Here is a 17,334-nt window from a genome sequence, read left to right as displayed (position 1 = left end):
AGGGTAGTTGCCCTAGCCTAGTTGATATATAACTGCCTTTTGTAACCTAGTTCACCGAGGATGTTGTTGCCATTTCTTTTGATTGTAATGTTTGGAATGTGCTTCTCTGTCTCTCTCACATTCTGTCTCTTTGATCTTGATCCTTGTTAAGTTGTCTTGCTTGATCTATTCACCTTAGCTTTCTTCTCTCATCATCACATTTTGTTCTTCATTACATAACGTTGTTCTTGTTCCGCACTAACGGCCTCAATCCCCAATATATTGTATCATAGCAAGGTTTTATCTTCCACAACATCCTTGGTCTCAACTCCTTGAAGACTCTAAGTCGATTCAAGTACTAGAACAAATTCCAAATTTCAGTCGGATTGAAATCTTCTGATCGGCAACTTACAAGATCTTATCCGGTGAAGAGAGAAGACAACACCCTGTTGATCCGCACTCCACTGAACTAAACCATGTGAGGAAAATAGCGCTTGGCCACAACCGAGACTTAAACAACAAATGGAAGAAAAACAAACTAACATAGAGATGACACAGGATGTTTACGTAGAAAACCTATAAAGAATCGGGTATGATTCTTGTGTAGCGGAAGAGATGTGTGTTATGTGTATGTGTGAGAGGAATTAGAGGAGAGATGAGAGAACACAAGATAGATAGAAAATGGAATACTCAAGAAGAAGGTGTATATTTCACAAGTAGAATAAGAATTACAAAATGTAGCATAATAAGGAGTCACAACCGACTTAGTATGAAGTATGAGGAGGGTGCTTTATATAGAGTCACCCTCTCTCTTCATTAACTTACAACAACCACTCTCTCTCTTGGGGAATGTGAAGACTCATAGTCATGGGGAATATGTAAGTCATTAGTTATGTGTTATAGAATATAATTCTATGACACATAGTTAATGTGTAGAGAGTAGTGGTGTGACTCTTGACCTTTGAGTAATCATGGATTCTTAAAAGGTGTGTTCACACGTTGCACTATGTTGAGCTTGATTCTCAATAAAACCCTAATAGGGAAAAACCACGAGAGCCCACAGACTCCAAACTATCACTATATAAGCAAGGTACAATCAGAGACTCGGAGGCAACAACCTCAAGCTTTGTATCTTCGCCAAGTGGTGGTTACAACAGAATATCGCTCTGTATCTCCTCTCTCTATACAACAATTATGCACTTAAAACAATATGACAACACACCCTTCTGTGATTGCCCTAGGTCATATTTATACTCATATGAACTTAGGGCTATTTGCAAATATAGCCTCAATTTGCTTACCCAAAACATATTTACAAATATGTCTTCTCTTCTGGTTCTCACCGGGTCCATCCGATCCGGTTGTCATCGGGTCCTCTTCATTCATAATCGGATCCCATCCGGAGGGACCGACTTCCCAAAAATCTCCCCCTTCACTCCGGCATGGGATGTCTCGTCAACCCAATCTGCATTTGGCACGTGTCCAGCTTGTCGGTTGTCAACACCGTGGTCAACATATCCAACCCGTTCTCCTCCATGTGGATCTTCGTCACCACGAACTCTTGATCTTCTACTCTCTCCCGAATCCAGTGGTACCTCCACTTGATATGTTTCGTCCGGGAATGGTAGGCCGTGTTCCTCGCAAGGTGGATGACATTTTGACTATTGCAGTAGAGCTGGTATTCCTCATGTCGGATCCCTAGCTCTCTGATAAAGACCTTCATCCATATTATATCCTTGCCGACTTCCACAGTTGTCATGTACTCCGCCTCCATGGTTGACAACGCAACCGTCTTCTGCAACGTCAACTGCCATGAAACAACTCCCCTTGCATAAGTCATGACATATCCAGATGTAGACCGGCTGGTATCCGCATCAGTCGACATATCCGAATTGGTGAAGCCTTCCAAGAGGGGTTTACCGGAGCTGAATCATAGGCACATACTCGAGGTGCCTTTCAAATACTGGAGTACCCACTTTACCGCGTTCTAGTGCTCTCTTCCAGGATTGCTCATGAATCGGCTCACCACTCCGACTGCATATCCGATATCTGGCCGGGTACATACCATCGCGTACATCAAGCTTCCGACGACAGAGGCATATGGTATCTTCATCATATCCATCTTCTCTGCCTTTGTCCTCGGGCTTTGTTTTTCGGATAGCTTGCAACTTGCCAAAAGTGTCGATCCGACTGGTTTTGCCTCCGACATGTTGAACCGTTGAAGCACCTTTGTCACGTACTTCTCTTGTAACAACCACAACAGCTTCTTTGACTGGTCCCAAATGATGTGCATTCCCAATATCGGTCTTGCTGAACCCAAATCTTTCATTGAGAAGGTCCGGTTCAGAGCCTTCTTCAGTATCCAAATCTTGCCTTGCTCTCGTTCGACGATCAACATATCATCCACATATAGGAGGAGTATCAGGCAATCTCCTCCGTCAAATTTCTTCACAAACACGCAGTGATCGGCCTGCGTCTTGTGGTGGGTGGAAGCACGCTACGGTGTACCAGAAAAGTATTGTTTTCGGCCACAAAAAATGTCAGTCCTTTCGATACTGTTAAACCCTAAACCCCCTAAACCCTAAACCCTAATAACCGTTTTAGCCAAATGACTTCGCACATAGTGACAATCGCCCCTCGATACTCGGCCTCGGTGCTCGACAGTGCTACTGTCGGCTGCTTCTTATTGCTCCACGCAATCGCCGCACTTCCTGGAGAGAATGCGTTTCCGGATGTGGATCTACGATCGTGGGCATTTCCGGCCCAATCGGCATCCGTGTAGCCGACTAACTGTTCGGCTACGCCTGCTTGATATAGCAACGCCATGTCTTTCGTGCCGCTGACATATCGCAATATCCTTTGCACGCAGTGAAAGTGTTTGGCCGTTGGCCGCAACATGAATTGACTGATCAGTCCGACCGGGTGATTGAGGTCCGGCCAAGTAATACTCAAATAGATGAGGTTTCCGACAATCTGTTGGAACCGTGTTGGGTCGCACGCTTTTCTCGAATCTGGGTGAAGCTTCACATTCCTATCCAGAGGTGTTAAGATGGGCTTACAGTCTGTCATCCCAAACTTGAAGAGCATATTCAGCACGTAATGACGTTGGCTGATCAATACGCCTTCGGGGGCACAAATCACTTCGATCCCAAGGAAGTAATGAAGGTCCCCTAGGTTCTTCATGTCAAATGATGCCACGAGCTGGAGCTTGACGTGGTCAATTTCACCTAGGTCGGCATCGGTGATGACCAAGTCATCAACATAAAGTAAAATACTAACCGACCCAAGTCGACCTTTCCGAACGAACAGTGAAGAGTCAGATTTGGACGTCGCAAATCCCATCCGACACAATCGCTGCGTGATTTTTGCGTTCCAAGCATGCGGGGCTTGCTTTAGTCCGTAAAGGGACTTCTTCAACCGGCAGACCGCCGAGGTGTTCATTCCAGAGTGAAATCCGGGGGGTTGTACCATGTACACCTGTTCCTCAGGCTCGCCTTGCAGGAGCACATTCTTGACATCCATTTGATGTGAGTGCCACCCCTTCACCGCATCTACCGCAAGCAAAACACGGACGGTCGTCATCTTTGCGACCAACGCAAACGTCTCATCGTAGTCGATGCTATGTTGTTGCACATAGCCTTTCGCTTCTAACCATGCCTTGTATCGGTTGACCGAGCCGTTGGTGTTGTACTTGACCTTGTACACCCACCTACATCTGATCGGCTTCACACCCTTGGGTGCATCAACTAGGTCCCATGTTTCATTCTCCGCTGTAAACAATTACTTGCGGAAGCGTTAGAAAACAGAGAAGGTAGGGAATACATAGAGTACACGGGAGAGACAGAGAGAGCAGAACTTCAAGGCTATATTCAAAAATGATAAAAACACTCTGTACATTCAACTATGCTCAGTAGCATTATTTATACAAGTCCTCGTGGGACTTACAGAAGTTCCGCGTACTTCAATGCTCCCACGAGCATCTGACACTTACTAGGAGACTATAATTGCCTACTAGTCTACGCTAATACTAGGCTTCCGGTTACTGATTGAATCCGGCTAACCGGCTCCCCAGCTCACCGACTCTGTTGCTTGCCGGTTCGGTTGCTCACAGTTTACCGATCCGTCTTGCTTGCTGGCTCAGGCTTATTCAGCTGATCCGGCTCCAGTTGAGCTTGCCGCTCAGCACTCCCCCTCAAGCTCAACTTGAGGTTGGATCTTAGTGTCAGTCTCTGTGGCAGCCGGTTCTTCCAACCAACCTCTCCTGGCGTCACTTCGCCTTGCTCGCGCTCCTCGTCCGGTCCGGTTCTATTTGCCGTGACCCCTCTTGTTCTGCGCGCCTCGACCTTCTCGGTCGGTATGTCTGCTCAATAGGCCCCTCTCAACTCCTTCACTGCTATGACTCCGGCGCTTATCGATCTGTCGGTTTCTCCGCGATGGCATCGACTTCCGCTGCATCCGTGTCTGCTTGGCCTTGAATTGATCCGGTTCTTCCCAATCTGTCTTTTGAACCGAATCGACTGTCTCTGATTCGTTCCAACTCTTGTCCGAATCGGTTGCTCCAGCTTCATCTTCTGGTTCCAAGCCCTTCACCACATCGGACCCTGTTCGGGTCTTGGCCTTCTTCCTTCGGTCGGCTCTGTCCTTCTTGACTCTGCCGCCTTCTGTTCTTCCCTCATCGGCGCAATCGGCAGTCTCTTTGCCTTTGCCCGTTCCGGTGTCTATGCCCGTTCTCTCCCTCAAGTGTGGCATGTCGAGATGCTGAACACCAAGCATGTCGGTAAAGTGCTGCAACTTGTCTGATCCGAACGACTTGGTGAAGATGTCGGCAACTTACCGATCCATGCGAACATACCGTAGTTCAACTTCACCGCTCAGGACCCGCTCACGCACAAAGTGATAATGCACTTCTATGTGCTTCGTGCGAGCATGGAACACAGGGTTCTTGGCGAGTTGTATGTTGCTTATGTTGTCGCAGTAGACCAGAATCGGGATCGGTACCTCGATCCGTAAGTCTTGCAGCAGTCGTCGAAGCCAAATGGCTTCACAGGTGGCAATGGTAGCGCCCCGATACTTAGCCTAAGTGCTCGACAGAGCAACTGTTGGCTGCTTTTTGCTGCTCCACGCAACAGCCACGCTACCTAGGGAAAACATGTAACCAGAGGTTGATCGGCGATTTGATGCATCACCAGCCCAGTTGGCATCCGTGTAACCGACGAGCTCTTCGGTTATACCTCGCTGGTATAACAGTCCTCGGTCCTTCGTGCCGCTTACATATCGCAGTATCTGTTGCGCGCACTGAAGGTGCTCCATGGTCAGCTTCTACTTGAACTGACTTATAATTCGGATCGGATAGCTGATGTCAGGGTGTGTGATAGTCAGGTAAATAAGGCTTCTGACAATTTGTCAGAACCATTTCTCGTTGCAGGCCGGTCCGGAGTTGGGACGGAGCTTCTGGGTCTGGGTCAAGGGTGTGGAGACAGGTCGGCATTCTGTCATGCCGAACTTGTACAACATATTCAAGACGTAATGTCGTTGTGAGAGTAATATGTCGTCAGGGGTTCAGATCACCTCGATCCCAAGAAAATAATGAAGGTCCCCCAGGTCCTTCATCTCAAATGTGTTCGACAACAGGGACTTGACGCGGTTGATTTCTGGAACACCTGGTCCGGTGATGACCAGATCATCAACATACAATAGTATACATACCAGGCCGGCTGAGCCTTGTCGGATGAACAACGAAGAGTCCGATTTGGAGGCCACAAACCCCATCTTACGCAACCGGTGCGTGATCTTCGCATTCCAAGCTCGAGGGGCTTGCTTCAGGCCGTACAACGACTTCTTCAACCGGCATACCGCCGACTTGTTCATCTCTGATTGATAGCCGGGGGGCTGAGTCATAAAGACTTCTTCTTCAAGATCACCCTGAAGAAACGTATTCTTCACATCCATCTGGTGAAGATGCCACCCCCTTGCTGTAGCAACCGCCAACACCACATGAACCGTCGTCATCTTCGCTACCGGAGCGAAGGTCTTGTCGTAGTCGATTCCGTGGGTCTGTGCGTATCCCTTCGCCACTAACCGGGCTTTATACCGGTTAACAGAACCGTCGGCATTGTACTTTACCTTGTATATCCACTTGCATCCGATCGGTTTACAATGACGAGGAGGGTCAACCAGGTCCCATGTCTTGTTGACATCAAGTGGCCGCATTTCTTCCTCCATAGTGTTGGGATTTCGGTCCCTCCGGATGGGATGTCCGGAGATGAATGACGGCAAGCCCGGAGGCCGTTACGGAACCGGGTGATGAAGAGTACCCGGCATGAAGCCGGATGATGAATACCCCGGCTACGGAGCCGGATGATGAAGACCCCGATTACGGAGCCGGATGCTGAAGACCCCGGTTACGGAGCCGGATGACGAATGTACCCGGAGAGAGATCCAGATGCGGGGATATATTTGTGAATATGTTTTGCCAAGAGCCCTTGAGGCTATATTTGTAAATAGCCCGAAAGTCATATGTGTATAAATATGACTTAGGGCAAACAGTTTAAATGTTGTTGCTCATTTTTTATGTTTTCAGCCAAGAGAGAGAGCAAAGTGAGAGCAGCCGAGAGAGAGAGAGAGAGAGAGGAACGAAGAGGTCGACGCCTCTGTGTAATACCGCCGCCTGTGGCGAAGGCAGTGAGCTCAAGGTTGTTGCCTTGTAGCTTCACCATTGTACATCTCTGTGTATAGTGATAGTTGGAGTTTGAGGACTCCCATGGTTTTTCCCATTTAGGGTTTTCCACGTAAAACATCCTGTGTACTCTTCTCTCTATTGTCTTCGTGCATTTCGTGTATTTCCCGTTTTCTGTGAATCGATCCTATTCCTCGGTTGTGGCCGAGCACTGTTGTTCAACAAAGTGGTATCAGAGCGACGGTAACACAGAAAATGGAAGGCGGCGGTAGTGGGCCTCCGGGCATGATGGTGTTGAATTCACAGAACTACGCCGACTGGAAGATAAAGATGGAAGACCTTCTCATCGTCCGAGACCTGTACGAACCGATCGACAGTGCTGAGATACCCAAGGGAGTAATAGAGTCGGAGTGGAAGCTCCTGAACCGGAAAGCCGTAGCGATGATTCGGCAATATGTCGATGTAAGCGTCCTGCAACATGTGGCGAACGACACCAACGCATATGAGATGTGGAAGAAGCTGTCGGGCCTCTACGAGAGGAAGAATGCGTTGAACCGGACCTCCCTGATGAGGAAGATAGTGAACCTCAAGTACCGGGACGGCGAGAATATGGTGGAACACGTGAGCACGTTCATGGGACTCGTGAACCAGCTTGCGGCGATCAAGTTCCCGTTGGAGGATGCAATGCAAGCCATCATTCTGATGTGTACATTGCCGGAAAGCTGGGAGAACTTGGTGGTGACTCTTAGCACCTCCTGCACCGAAGATAACTTGTCTCTACAAACGGTAAAGACAAGCATTTTGAACGAAGAAGCGCGTCGGAGAGATAAAGAACCGGTTTCCGATCCGAAGATGCTGCTTACCGAATCGGATCGGGGAAGACAATGGAACCGGAGTCCGCAAAGACGGGAGAAGTCGGGGACCCGGTCGCAGTCAAGAGGAAGGCCCACATGCTTCCACTGTGGGAAGCCGGGGCACTTCCGGAAGAATTGTCGGCATTACCGAAAGGACAACGGAGCCGACGACACCGATTCGAAGAAGTCACCGGAGAGAAACGGTGCATACCGGGGAGCCACGGACCGGAGAGGTCCGGATCGGCGAGGGCAGGACCGGAAAGGAACGACGGCACTCGCGGCAAGTGAAGAAGAGATAATGCTCATTACCGAAGAGAGGGAGCTGAACCTTGCCGGTGAAGAGATGACCTGGGTGGTCGATTCCGGAGCGTCGTTCCACCTGACCCCGGAGAAGAAATACTTCTCATCCTACACAGCCGGTGAGCACGGCTGTGTCCGGATGGGAAATGAAGGTACATGCCGGATTGCCGGTATAGGAGACGTGTGGCTGATGACATCAACCGGATGCAAGATGCTGCTGAAGGATGTTCGACACGTTCCGGAGGTCCGATTGAACCTAATCTCGGCCGGGAGGCTAGATGATGAAGGCTACACGGGTAGCATCCGGAACGGTGTCATGAAGTTCAGCAAGGGGAGCCTGATAGTGGCTCGGGCCCGGAAGATCAACACACTGTACCTGATGAATTCCCGGCTATGTCCGGAGGAGCTGAACGTGGCAGCCGACACTGCCGGTGAGCTGTGGCACAAGAGACTGTGCCACATGAGTGAGAAGGGGATGAAGAGGCTTGCAGAAGACAACCTTATTCCAGTGAAGCATGTGCACCTGGAGAAGTGCACCGATTGCCTGGCCGGTAAGCAGAACCGAACCTCCTTCCACTCAAGGCCACCGACGAGACGTAGCGCACCATTGGAGTTGGTGCACACTGATGTGTGTCAGGTAGAAACGAAGTCACATGGCGGAGCCCAATACTTCGTAACATTCATAGATGACCATAGCCGGAAGCTGTGGACGGCACCGTTGAAGACAAAGGACCAAGTACTGTCCGTCTTCAAAGAACTTCACGCGAGAGTGGAAAGGGAATCCGGCAAGAAGCTGAAAGCGATACGAGCGGATAACGGAGGAGAATACCGGGGGCAGTTCCAGGAGTACTGTCGCTCGAAGGGAATCCGGCTCGAGTTTACTGTGCCGAAGACGCCGGAACTGAACGGGCTGGCCAAGAGGATGAACCGGACCATAATGGAGAGGGTCCGGAGTATGCTAGCACATGCGAAATTACCCAAGGGATTTTGGGCTGAGGCAATGTCGACGGCGACGTATGTGATAAATAGATCACCCTCAGTACCTTTGGACGGAGACACGCCGCAGAAAGTGTGGACCGGTAAGGAAGTGTCCTACCGGCATCTGAAGGTGTTCGGGTGTCTCGCATACGTGCATGTGCCAAAGGACCGGAGAGGAAAGTTAGATCCAAAGACCCGGCCATGCATATTCCTCGGTTACGGCGACGACGAGTTCGGCTACCGAGTATGGGACCCGGTCGACAAGAAGATATTCAGGAGTCGAGATATCATCTTCATGGAGGACAAGACACTCGCCGACTGGGAGTCGGAGAAGAAGATGAAGAGCTCCAAGTCGACCGGTGAGGATCAACTCTACGAGGAGCAGTCCCGACCGGCAAGGGACCGGTTAGCACTCGAGGATCCGGCCGAAGACGGTGAAGAAACAGAACCGGCCGAGGAAGATGAAACTGATACCGGAACCGGCCCTGATCCCGAAATGGATTCGGATGAAGAGGAAACGGAGCAGCCGGTTACCGAAGCTCCGGAACGGAGATACCCTCTAAGAGAGAGAAGGCCCCCCCGGAGATTTCTGGAACCAGAGCACGTGTTGCTAACCGACGAGGGGGAGCCGGAGAGTTTTGAAGAAGCAAAACTTGACACCCATAGCCGCAGGTGGTTAAGTGCCATGCAGGAGGAGATGGATTCCCTGCATGAGAACCACACATATGAACTTGTGGAGTTGCCGAAGGGAAAGCGGGCACTTCGAAACAAGTGGGTGTTCAAGCTGAAACCGGGAGATGCCGGAAACCCCCCGAGATACAAAGCCAGGATCGTGGTGAAGGGGTTCCAGCAGAAGAAGGGCGTCGACTTCGACGAGATATTTGCCCCGGTAGTGAAGATGACCTCTATCCGGACGGTGCTGAGCATAGCGGCAAGCATGGATCTCGAGGTAGAACAGATGGACGTGAAGACGGCATTCCTTCACGGTGACCTCGAAGAAGAGATCTACATGCAGCAACCGGAAGGATTCGAGAAGAAAGGGAAGGAGCACCTGGTATGCTGGTTGAAGAAGAGCCTGTACGGACTGAAGCAGGCTCCCCGGCAATGGTACCGGAAGTTCGACTCCTTCATGACCGACGAAGGGTACCTCAAAACGCAATCCGACCACTGCGTGTTTGTGAAGAAGTTCGAAGGAGGAGACTTTCTAATACTCCTCCTGTACGTGGACGACATGTTGATCGTCGGACGGGACCAGGTCAAGATACGGATGCTGAAGAAGGCTCTTCACCGAACCTTCTCAATGAAGGACTTGGGTCCGGCGAGACAAATACTAGGGATGCACATCATCCGGGACCGGAGCAAGAAGCAGTTGTGGCTGTCACAGGAGAAGTACGTAACAAAGGTGCTTCACCGGTTCAACATGTCGGAGGCAAGACCGGTCGGGTCAACCCTCCCGGCAAACTGCAAGTTGTCAAGCAAGCAAAGCCCCAAGACAAAGGCTGAGAAGGAGGACATGATGAAAGTACCATATGCCTCTGCCGTCGGAAGCTTGATGTACGCAATGGTGTGTACAAGACCGGACATAGGATATGCAGTTGGAGCGGTGAGCCGGTACATGAGCAATCCCGGCAAGGAGCACTGGAACGCGGTCAAGTGGATACTCCGATACCTGAAGGGCACGACAAACGTGTGCCTCCGATTCGGCTCCGGTAAGCCCGAACTCGACGACTTTACCGATTCGGATATGTCGGCTGATGCAGATACCAGCCGGTCCACATCAGGGTATGTGATGACGTATGCAGGGGGAGTTGTTTCGTGGCAGTCGAGGCTGCAGAAGACGGTTGCGTTGTCAACCACAGAGGCGGAGTACATGGCGGCTGTTGAAGCCGGCAAGGAAATGATATGGATGAAAGACTTCATTAGAGAGCTCGGTATCCGGCAGGAGGAGTACCGACTCTACTGCGACAGTCAGAGTGCCATCCACCTTGCGAAGAACGCGGCCTATCACTCCCGGACGAAGCACATCCAACGAAGACATCACTGGATCCGGGAAAGGATAGAAGACCAGGAGTTCGTGCTGACGAAGATCCACACGGACGAGAACGGCTCAGATATGCTGACCAAAGTGCTCACACCCGACAAGCTGGAAGCATGCCGGAAGAGGATCGGATTGGAGAGACATCCCATGCCGAAGTGAAGGGGGAGTTTGTTGGGATTTCGGTCCCTCCGGATGGGATGTCCGGAGATGAATGACGGCAAGCCCGGAGGCCGTTACGGAACCGGGTGATGAAGAGTACCCGGCATGAAGCCGGATGATGAATACCCCGGCTACGGAGCCGGATGATGAAGACCCCGGTTACGGAGCCGGATGCTGAAGACCCCGGTTACGGAGCCGGATGACGAATGTACCCGGAGAGAGATCCGGATGCGGGGACATATTTGTGAATATGTTTTGCCAAGAGCCCTTGAGGCTATATTTGTAAATAGCCCGAAAGTCATATGTGTATAAATATGACTTAGGGCAAACAGTTTAAATGTTGTTGCTCATTTTTTATGTTTTCAGCCAAGAGAGAGAGCAAAGTGAGAGCAGCCGAGAGAGAGAGAGAGAGAGAGGAACGAAGAGGTCGACGCCTCTGTGTAATACCGCCGCCTGTGGCGAAGGCAGTGAGCTCAAGGTTGTTGCCTTGTAGCTTCACCATTGTACATCTCTGTGTATAGTGATAGTTGGAGTTTGAGGACTCCCGTGGTTTTTCCCATTTAGGGTTTTCCACGTAAAACATCCTGTGTACTCTTCTCTCTATTGTCTTCGTGCATTTCGTGTATTTCCCGTTTTCTGTGAATCGATCCTATTCCTCGGTTGTGGCCGAGCACTGTTGTTCAACACATAGCGGCACGCCAATTAGTGTCCTTCGCTACTTCTGCGTAGCTCTTCGGCTCACGCACTTCCGCCACCTTAGTCATGTACGCATAGTGATGCACCATGTACTCATTGTACCTGTACCGCTTGACGGGATCCTTCTGGCGGGTGGACCGATGTAACTCACTGTTACCTGGTTTGAGGCCCTTCTTGGCCGGTTCGGTCTTCGTTGCCGAAGATCCGCTTTTCTCCTTGCCGGAGTCGGATGCACACTGATCTGACTCATTGTTTCCGGTTTCGAATTCCGACATCTTCTTCTTCCCCTTCTCTTTGCGTGTGAACCGTCGCCTCGGTTCCTTGCGCGGGGAGTGCACGGTAGAGTCTCCACTACTCGCCGGTTCCTCATTGGACTGGTCAGATTGACTCAGTCTCTCGTTTGGCCCGCTCAATCGGAACGATTCCGGACTCTCATCCTGAGTCCACGCTTCATCATCCTCTACCTGGGCCGGTTCAGGCTCACTAGCCTCATCCTCCGGCACCGGGTCGGATTCGGAAGTCGAAGTTGGTAAGGAGTACCACGATGCCGATTCATCGAATTCGACATCTCGACTAACTCGGACCTGCTTTGTCCAGGGGTTATAACACTTATAACCCTTCTGCTCTTGAGCATAGATGATTAGGATGCATTTTTCCGATTTTGCATCCAACTTCCTCCGCTTCTCTTCCGATACATGCACATATGCAATGCTACCGAAGATCTTAAGGTGTTTCAAATTCGGCTTGCGCCCGAAATACAGCTCGTGAGCTGACACCTTGTCACCAATCCGGTTTTGGATGTAGACAACTATTTAGACTGCCTCCGCCCAGTAGAATTTGGGCATGCTCTTCTCCTCCAGCATTGCCCTTGCCGCATCAATAAGCGACCGGTTCTTCCTTTCGGCAAAACTGTTCTGTTGCGGTGTGTATCTGCAGTTGAACTCTCACCGAAATCCCTTTTGTTGTAGATAACTGTTGAATTGGCCGCAAAAGTACTCTTTTCCGCCATCTGACCGCAGGCATTTGATCCTCCTCTCCGATTCCCGTTCTACCATGCTTTGGAGACTCCAGAAACACTCGAAGACTTCACTCCTCTGCTCAATGAGGTAGATCCATGTGTGCCACGTATAGTCGTCGATGAAGGAGACGAAATATCGACTCCCGCCAAGACTAACATTCTATGCCGGTCCCCACACATCCGAATGGATAAGGTCGAGCTTGTTACGGCTCCGGTTACGTTCGGTGGGGAATGGAAGCCGGTGTTGCTTCTCGAGTTGGCAGGCTTCACATACTTGGGCCTTCCGGCCGCTAAACGTCAGCAAACCGAAAACAACTTGTTTCGTTTGCAGGTCTTGTAGCCTCCGGTAATTGACGTGGCCTATCCGCTTGTGCCACAGGTCGATGTCCAATTCGACCTTCTGTCCTTTTGCAAACAGAGCGGTGCCGACGTCATTGGTGTCGAGGATAAACATCCTCCCGTCTCTGCGCCCTTGCGCAATAATCTGGCCCTCTTCCTCGATGAAGCACCCGAGGTGCGTAAACCGCACCTTCATCCCTCGGTTGACCGACACTAGGTTCTTCACGATTGTCGGAACATGTAATACATTCATCAGCTTCCCCTTCTGTCTGACGTGCACAATTGGGTGAGGAGTGTCGTCTCCGGTTTCGACTACTCCTGGTTGATCCGGTTTCTCCAAAAAGGAGAACCACTCTTTGTGGTTCGTCATGTGGTTCGACGCACTGGAATCAACATACCACACTTCCTCCGATTTGGAAGTGGTCTTATTCATCGAGTTCGCCTAGTGCTTCATCACCAAGGCTGGCCCATTGCCGTTCTTGGATCCTCCCGATCCCATCACGTAGTGCGAGCTTTGCCGGCCATCCTTGCCCGCCTTGCTTGATTTGGATTTGTCCAAATCGGCTCGTTTTCTCCAGCACTCGCTTTCTCTGTGGCCCTTTTTGCCACAGTACCTACAATCCGTTGCTGACTTCTCTTGGTGTCTTCCGGTGTCGCCATGACTCCCCCTGCCTGTGGGAGTCCCGGAACTACTGTCAGCACGTTCTCTGTGCCTTCGTTCTTGCTCTTGTCGGCCGCCTCCATTGCGTGACGACCCGCCTCGTCCACCATGCCCATGGGACCGATCCGCCTCCGTGTACAGTATCCGGCTGTCAGTGGGTGCGCTAGTTGACGCACCGGCGTGGTTCTCCTGTACAAGGAGCATCAACTGTAAGTCGAAAAATGATGGCGTTTTCTCCTATGTACACACCGCCGTTCGGAACGCTCTGAACTTAGATGCCAGGCCCCCAGACATACATGTACCATCTCGTCTTCCTCTACGGTAACGTTGATAGAGGCAAGCGAGTCACAGATCTCTTTGATCCGGGCCGTGTAATCCGCCACCGACATGTCCTTCTATCGGACATTGCTCAACTCCTGTCGGAGTTGCAGCTTCCAGGCTGAAGTGCTCGTGGCGAAAACCTTCTTTAGGTTCCCCCAAGCCTCCTTCGACGTCTTGGCATCTCGGATGTGGCTCAGCAGCTGGTCTCCGACATTGGACGCGAAGCAGTACATCACTCTGCCTGCCGATTGTTCCCACACTGGGAAGTCCTTATGTGCCGCATCAGGTGTTGTTTCGTTGGCTCCTTCGACGAAACTCCAGTAGCCATGCCCAAGCAGGTACTGGTGCATCTTATACGACCAAGATGCATAGTTGGATCTGTCGAGTTTCTCCACAGGGAGCGAGCTAGCCATCCCTCTATCCATCACTTCTCTGTCTTCTTTTTTACGACCTGTTAGGGTTTGCTTTCAAGCGTTTGTCGGCTGCGGAGGTTCTCAACCCTCGCGCTCTAATACCATGTAAATGATTACTTGCGGAAGCGTTAGAAAACAGAGAAGGTAGGGAATACACAGAGTACACGGGAGAGACAGAGAGAGCAGAACTTTAAGGCTATATTCAAAAACGATAAAAACACTCTGTACATTCAACTATGCTCAGTAGCATTATTTATACAAGTCCTCGTGGGAATGACAGAAGTACCGCATACTTCAATGCTCACACGAGCATTTGATACTTACTAGGAGACTATAATTGCCTAGTAGTCTACGGTAATACTAGGCTTCCGGTCACTGATTGGATTCGGCTAACCGACTCCCCAGCTCACCAGCTCTGTTGCTTGCCGGCTCGGTTGCTCACAACTTACTGATCCGTCTCGCTTGCTGGCTCAGGCTTATTCAGTCGATCCGGCTCCAGTTGAACTTGCCGCTCAACATCCGCCAATGCGCGCATCTCTTCCTCCATTGAGGCACGCCAATTTGCATCCTTCACCACTTCTACGTAGCTCTCCGGCTCACGCACTCCCACAACACACATCATGTACGCATAGTGATGCGCCATATACTCATTGTATCCGAACTGCACAACAGGGTTCTTCTGGCAAGTAGATCGGCATAATTGTTCATTAGCCGACATGGAGGCTTTCTTGGCCGACGCGGACTTCGCTCTCGAAGGCCCGTCATCGCTCTTCTCGGAGTCGGATTCGCGTCGATCTGACTCGCCCTTATCCGTGCCGTACTCCGACATCTTCTTCTTCCCTTTTTCCTTGCGCGTAAACCGTCTCCTCGGCTTCTTGCGTAGGGAATGCACGACCGAGTCTCCATTACTCGCCGATCTTCTTCGGACTGGTCAAACCGACCCAGTTGCTCGTTCGGTCCACTTAGCCAAAATGAAATCAGACTCTCATTGAGGGTCTTGATTTCATAGTCATCCGGAGGCATCTCAGCCTCACTAACCTCATCGTCAGAACTCGGGTCCGGAGATCCAGAGTTGGAGTTGAGGTCCGGAGTTGGAGGTAAGTACCAAGACGCGGACTCGTCAAACACAACATCGCGGCTCACGCGAGCTTGTTTGGTTTGGGGGTTATAACACTTATAACCCTTTTGTTCGTCAGAATAGCCGACCAAGATACACTTCTCGGCGTTTGCGTCCAACTTCCTCCGTTTCTCCTTCGGCACATGCACATACGCAATGCTACCGAAAACTCTCAAGTATCATAGATTCTCCTTTCTTCTGAAATACAGCTCATGTGCCGACACTTTGTCTCCGATCCGATTTTGGATGTAGACGGTAGTTCGTACCGCTTCGGCCTAATAGAACTTGGGCAAGCTCTTTTCTTCCAACATTGCCCGCGCTGCTTCCACAACCGACCGATTTTTCCTTTCGGCTACATTGTTTTGCTCCGGCGTATACCTGCAACTGAATTCGCGCCGAATTCCCATTTGTTGCAGATAACTGTTGAATTGGCCGGAAAAGTACTCTTTTCCGCCATCCGACCACAGGCACGTGATCTTTCTCCCTGTTTCCCTTTCTACGAAGCTTTTGAGGTCCCGGAAACAGTCGAAGACTTCACTCTTCTTTTCAATGAGATAGATCCACGTGTGCCCGTGTAGTTGTCAATGAAGGAGACAAAATATCGATTCCTGCCAAAACTAACGTTCTGTGTTGGCCCCCATACATCCGAATGTATCAAGTCGAGCTTGTTTTGGCTCCGGTTATGCTCATTGGGGAAAGGAAGTCAGTGTTGCTTCCCTAGCTAGCACGCCTCACAAATTTGGGCCTTTCGGCCACTGAATTTGGGCAATCCGAACACAACTTGTTTCGATTGCAAGTCCTGAAGCCTTTGATAGTTGACGTGGCCTATTCGCTTGTGCCACAAGTCAATATCCAACGCTTCTTCCAGCACTCGCTCTCCTTGTGGCCTTTCTTGCCACAGTACCAGCATTTCACGACGGGTTTCCCTTGCCGGTTGTCGTCGCCTCGACTCCCCCTGTTTCCAGAGGGTCCGGAATTGCTGTCGGGTTCACTTCAGTGCCTTCTTCCTTGATACCGTCGGCGGCCTCCATTGCGCACCGATTCGCCTCGTCCGCCATGACCACGGGGCCTATCTCCCTCTGTGTACAACATCTTGCTATCGGCATGCGTACTTGTCGACGCACTCGCGTGGTTCTCCTCTATAAGGAGCATCGACTGTAGGTCGAAAAACGATGGCGTATTCTCCCATGTACACACAATAGTTCGGAACGCTCCGAACTTCAACGCCAGTCCCTCGAGACAGATCTGCACCATCTCGCCTTCCTCGATGTTCACATCGATGGAGGCTGAGGAGTCGCATATATCTTTTATCTTCGAGGTGTAATCAACCACCAACAAATCACATTGTCGCAAGTTGTTCAACTCCTGTCGGAGTTGGAGAAGTTTGCTCCGTCGACATATCTCCAATATCCATGCCCGAGTAGGTATTGGTGCATCTTGTACAACCAAGACACGTAGTTGTTTCTGTCGAGCTTCTCGGTTGGAAGCGAGCTAGCCATGCCTCTATCCATTTTGTTTTCCCTGTTCTTTACAAAGGTTAGGTTTTCTTCTCGAGCTAAGGTCGGCTGCAGAGGTTCTCAACCCTCACTCTCTGATACCACATGAAAAGAACAACGTGCAGAAGTAACAGAAAACCAAACGTAGGAAAACACAGGTTTAATGGAGAGCTTGGACATACACAATACGTGGAAGAGAGAGAGAGAGAGAGAGAGAGAGAGAGAGGATCAATACACACAACTCTACTTCAAAATAATAATACTCAATCTGTACATAGGATGTGCTCAA

Source organism: Azolla caroliniana, unplaced genomic scaffold (assembly GCF_043228905.1).
Source record: "Azolla caroliniana isolate FFs.n. ecotype wild unplaced genomic scaffold, voAzoCaro1.0.p SCAF_14, whole genome shotgun sequence".
NCBI lineage: Eukaryota > Viridiplantae > Streptophyta > Polypodiopsida > Salviniales > Salviniaceae > Azolla > Azolla caroliniana.
Note: the sequence above shows the minus strand (reverse complement) of the source record.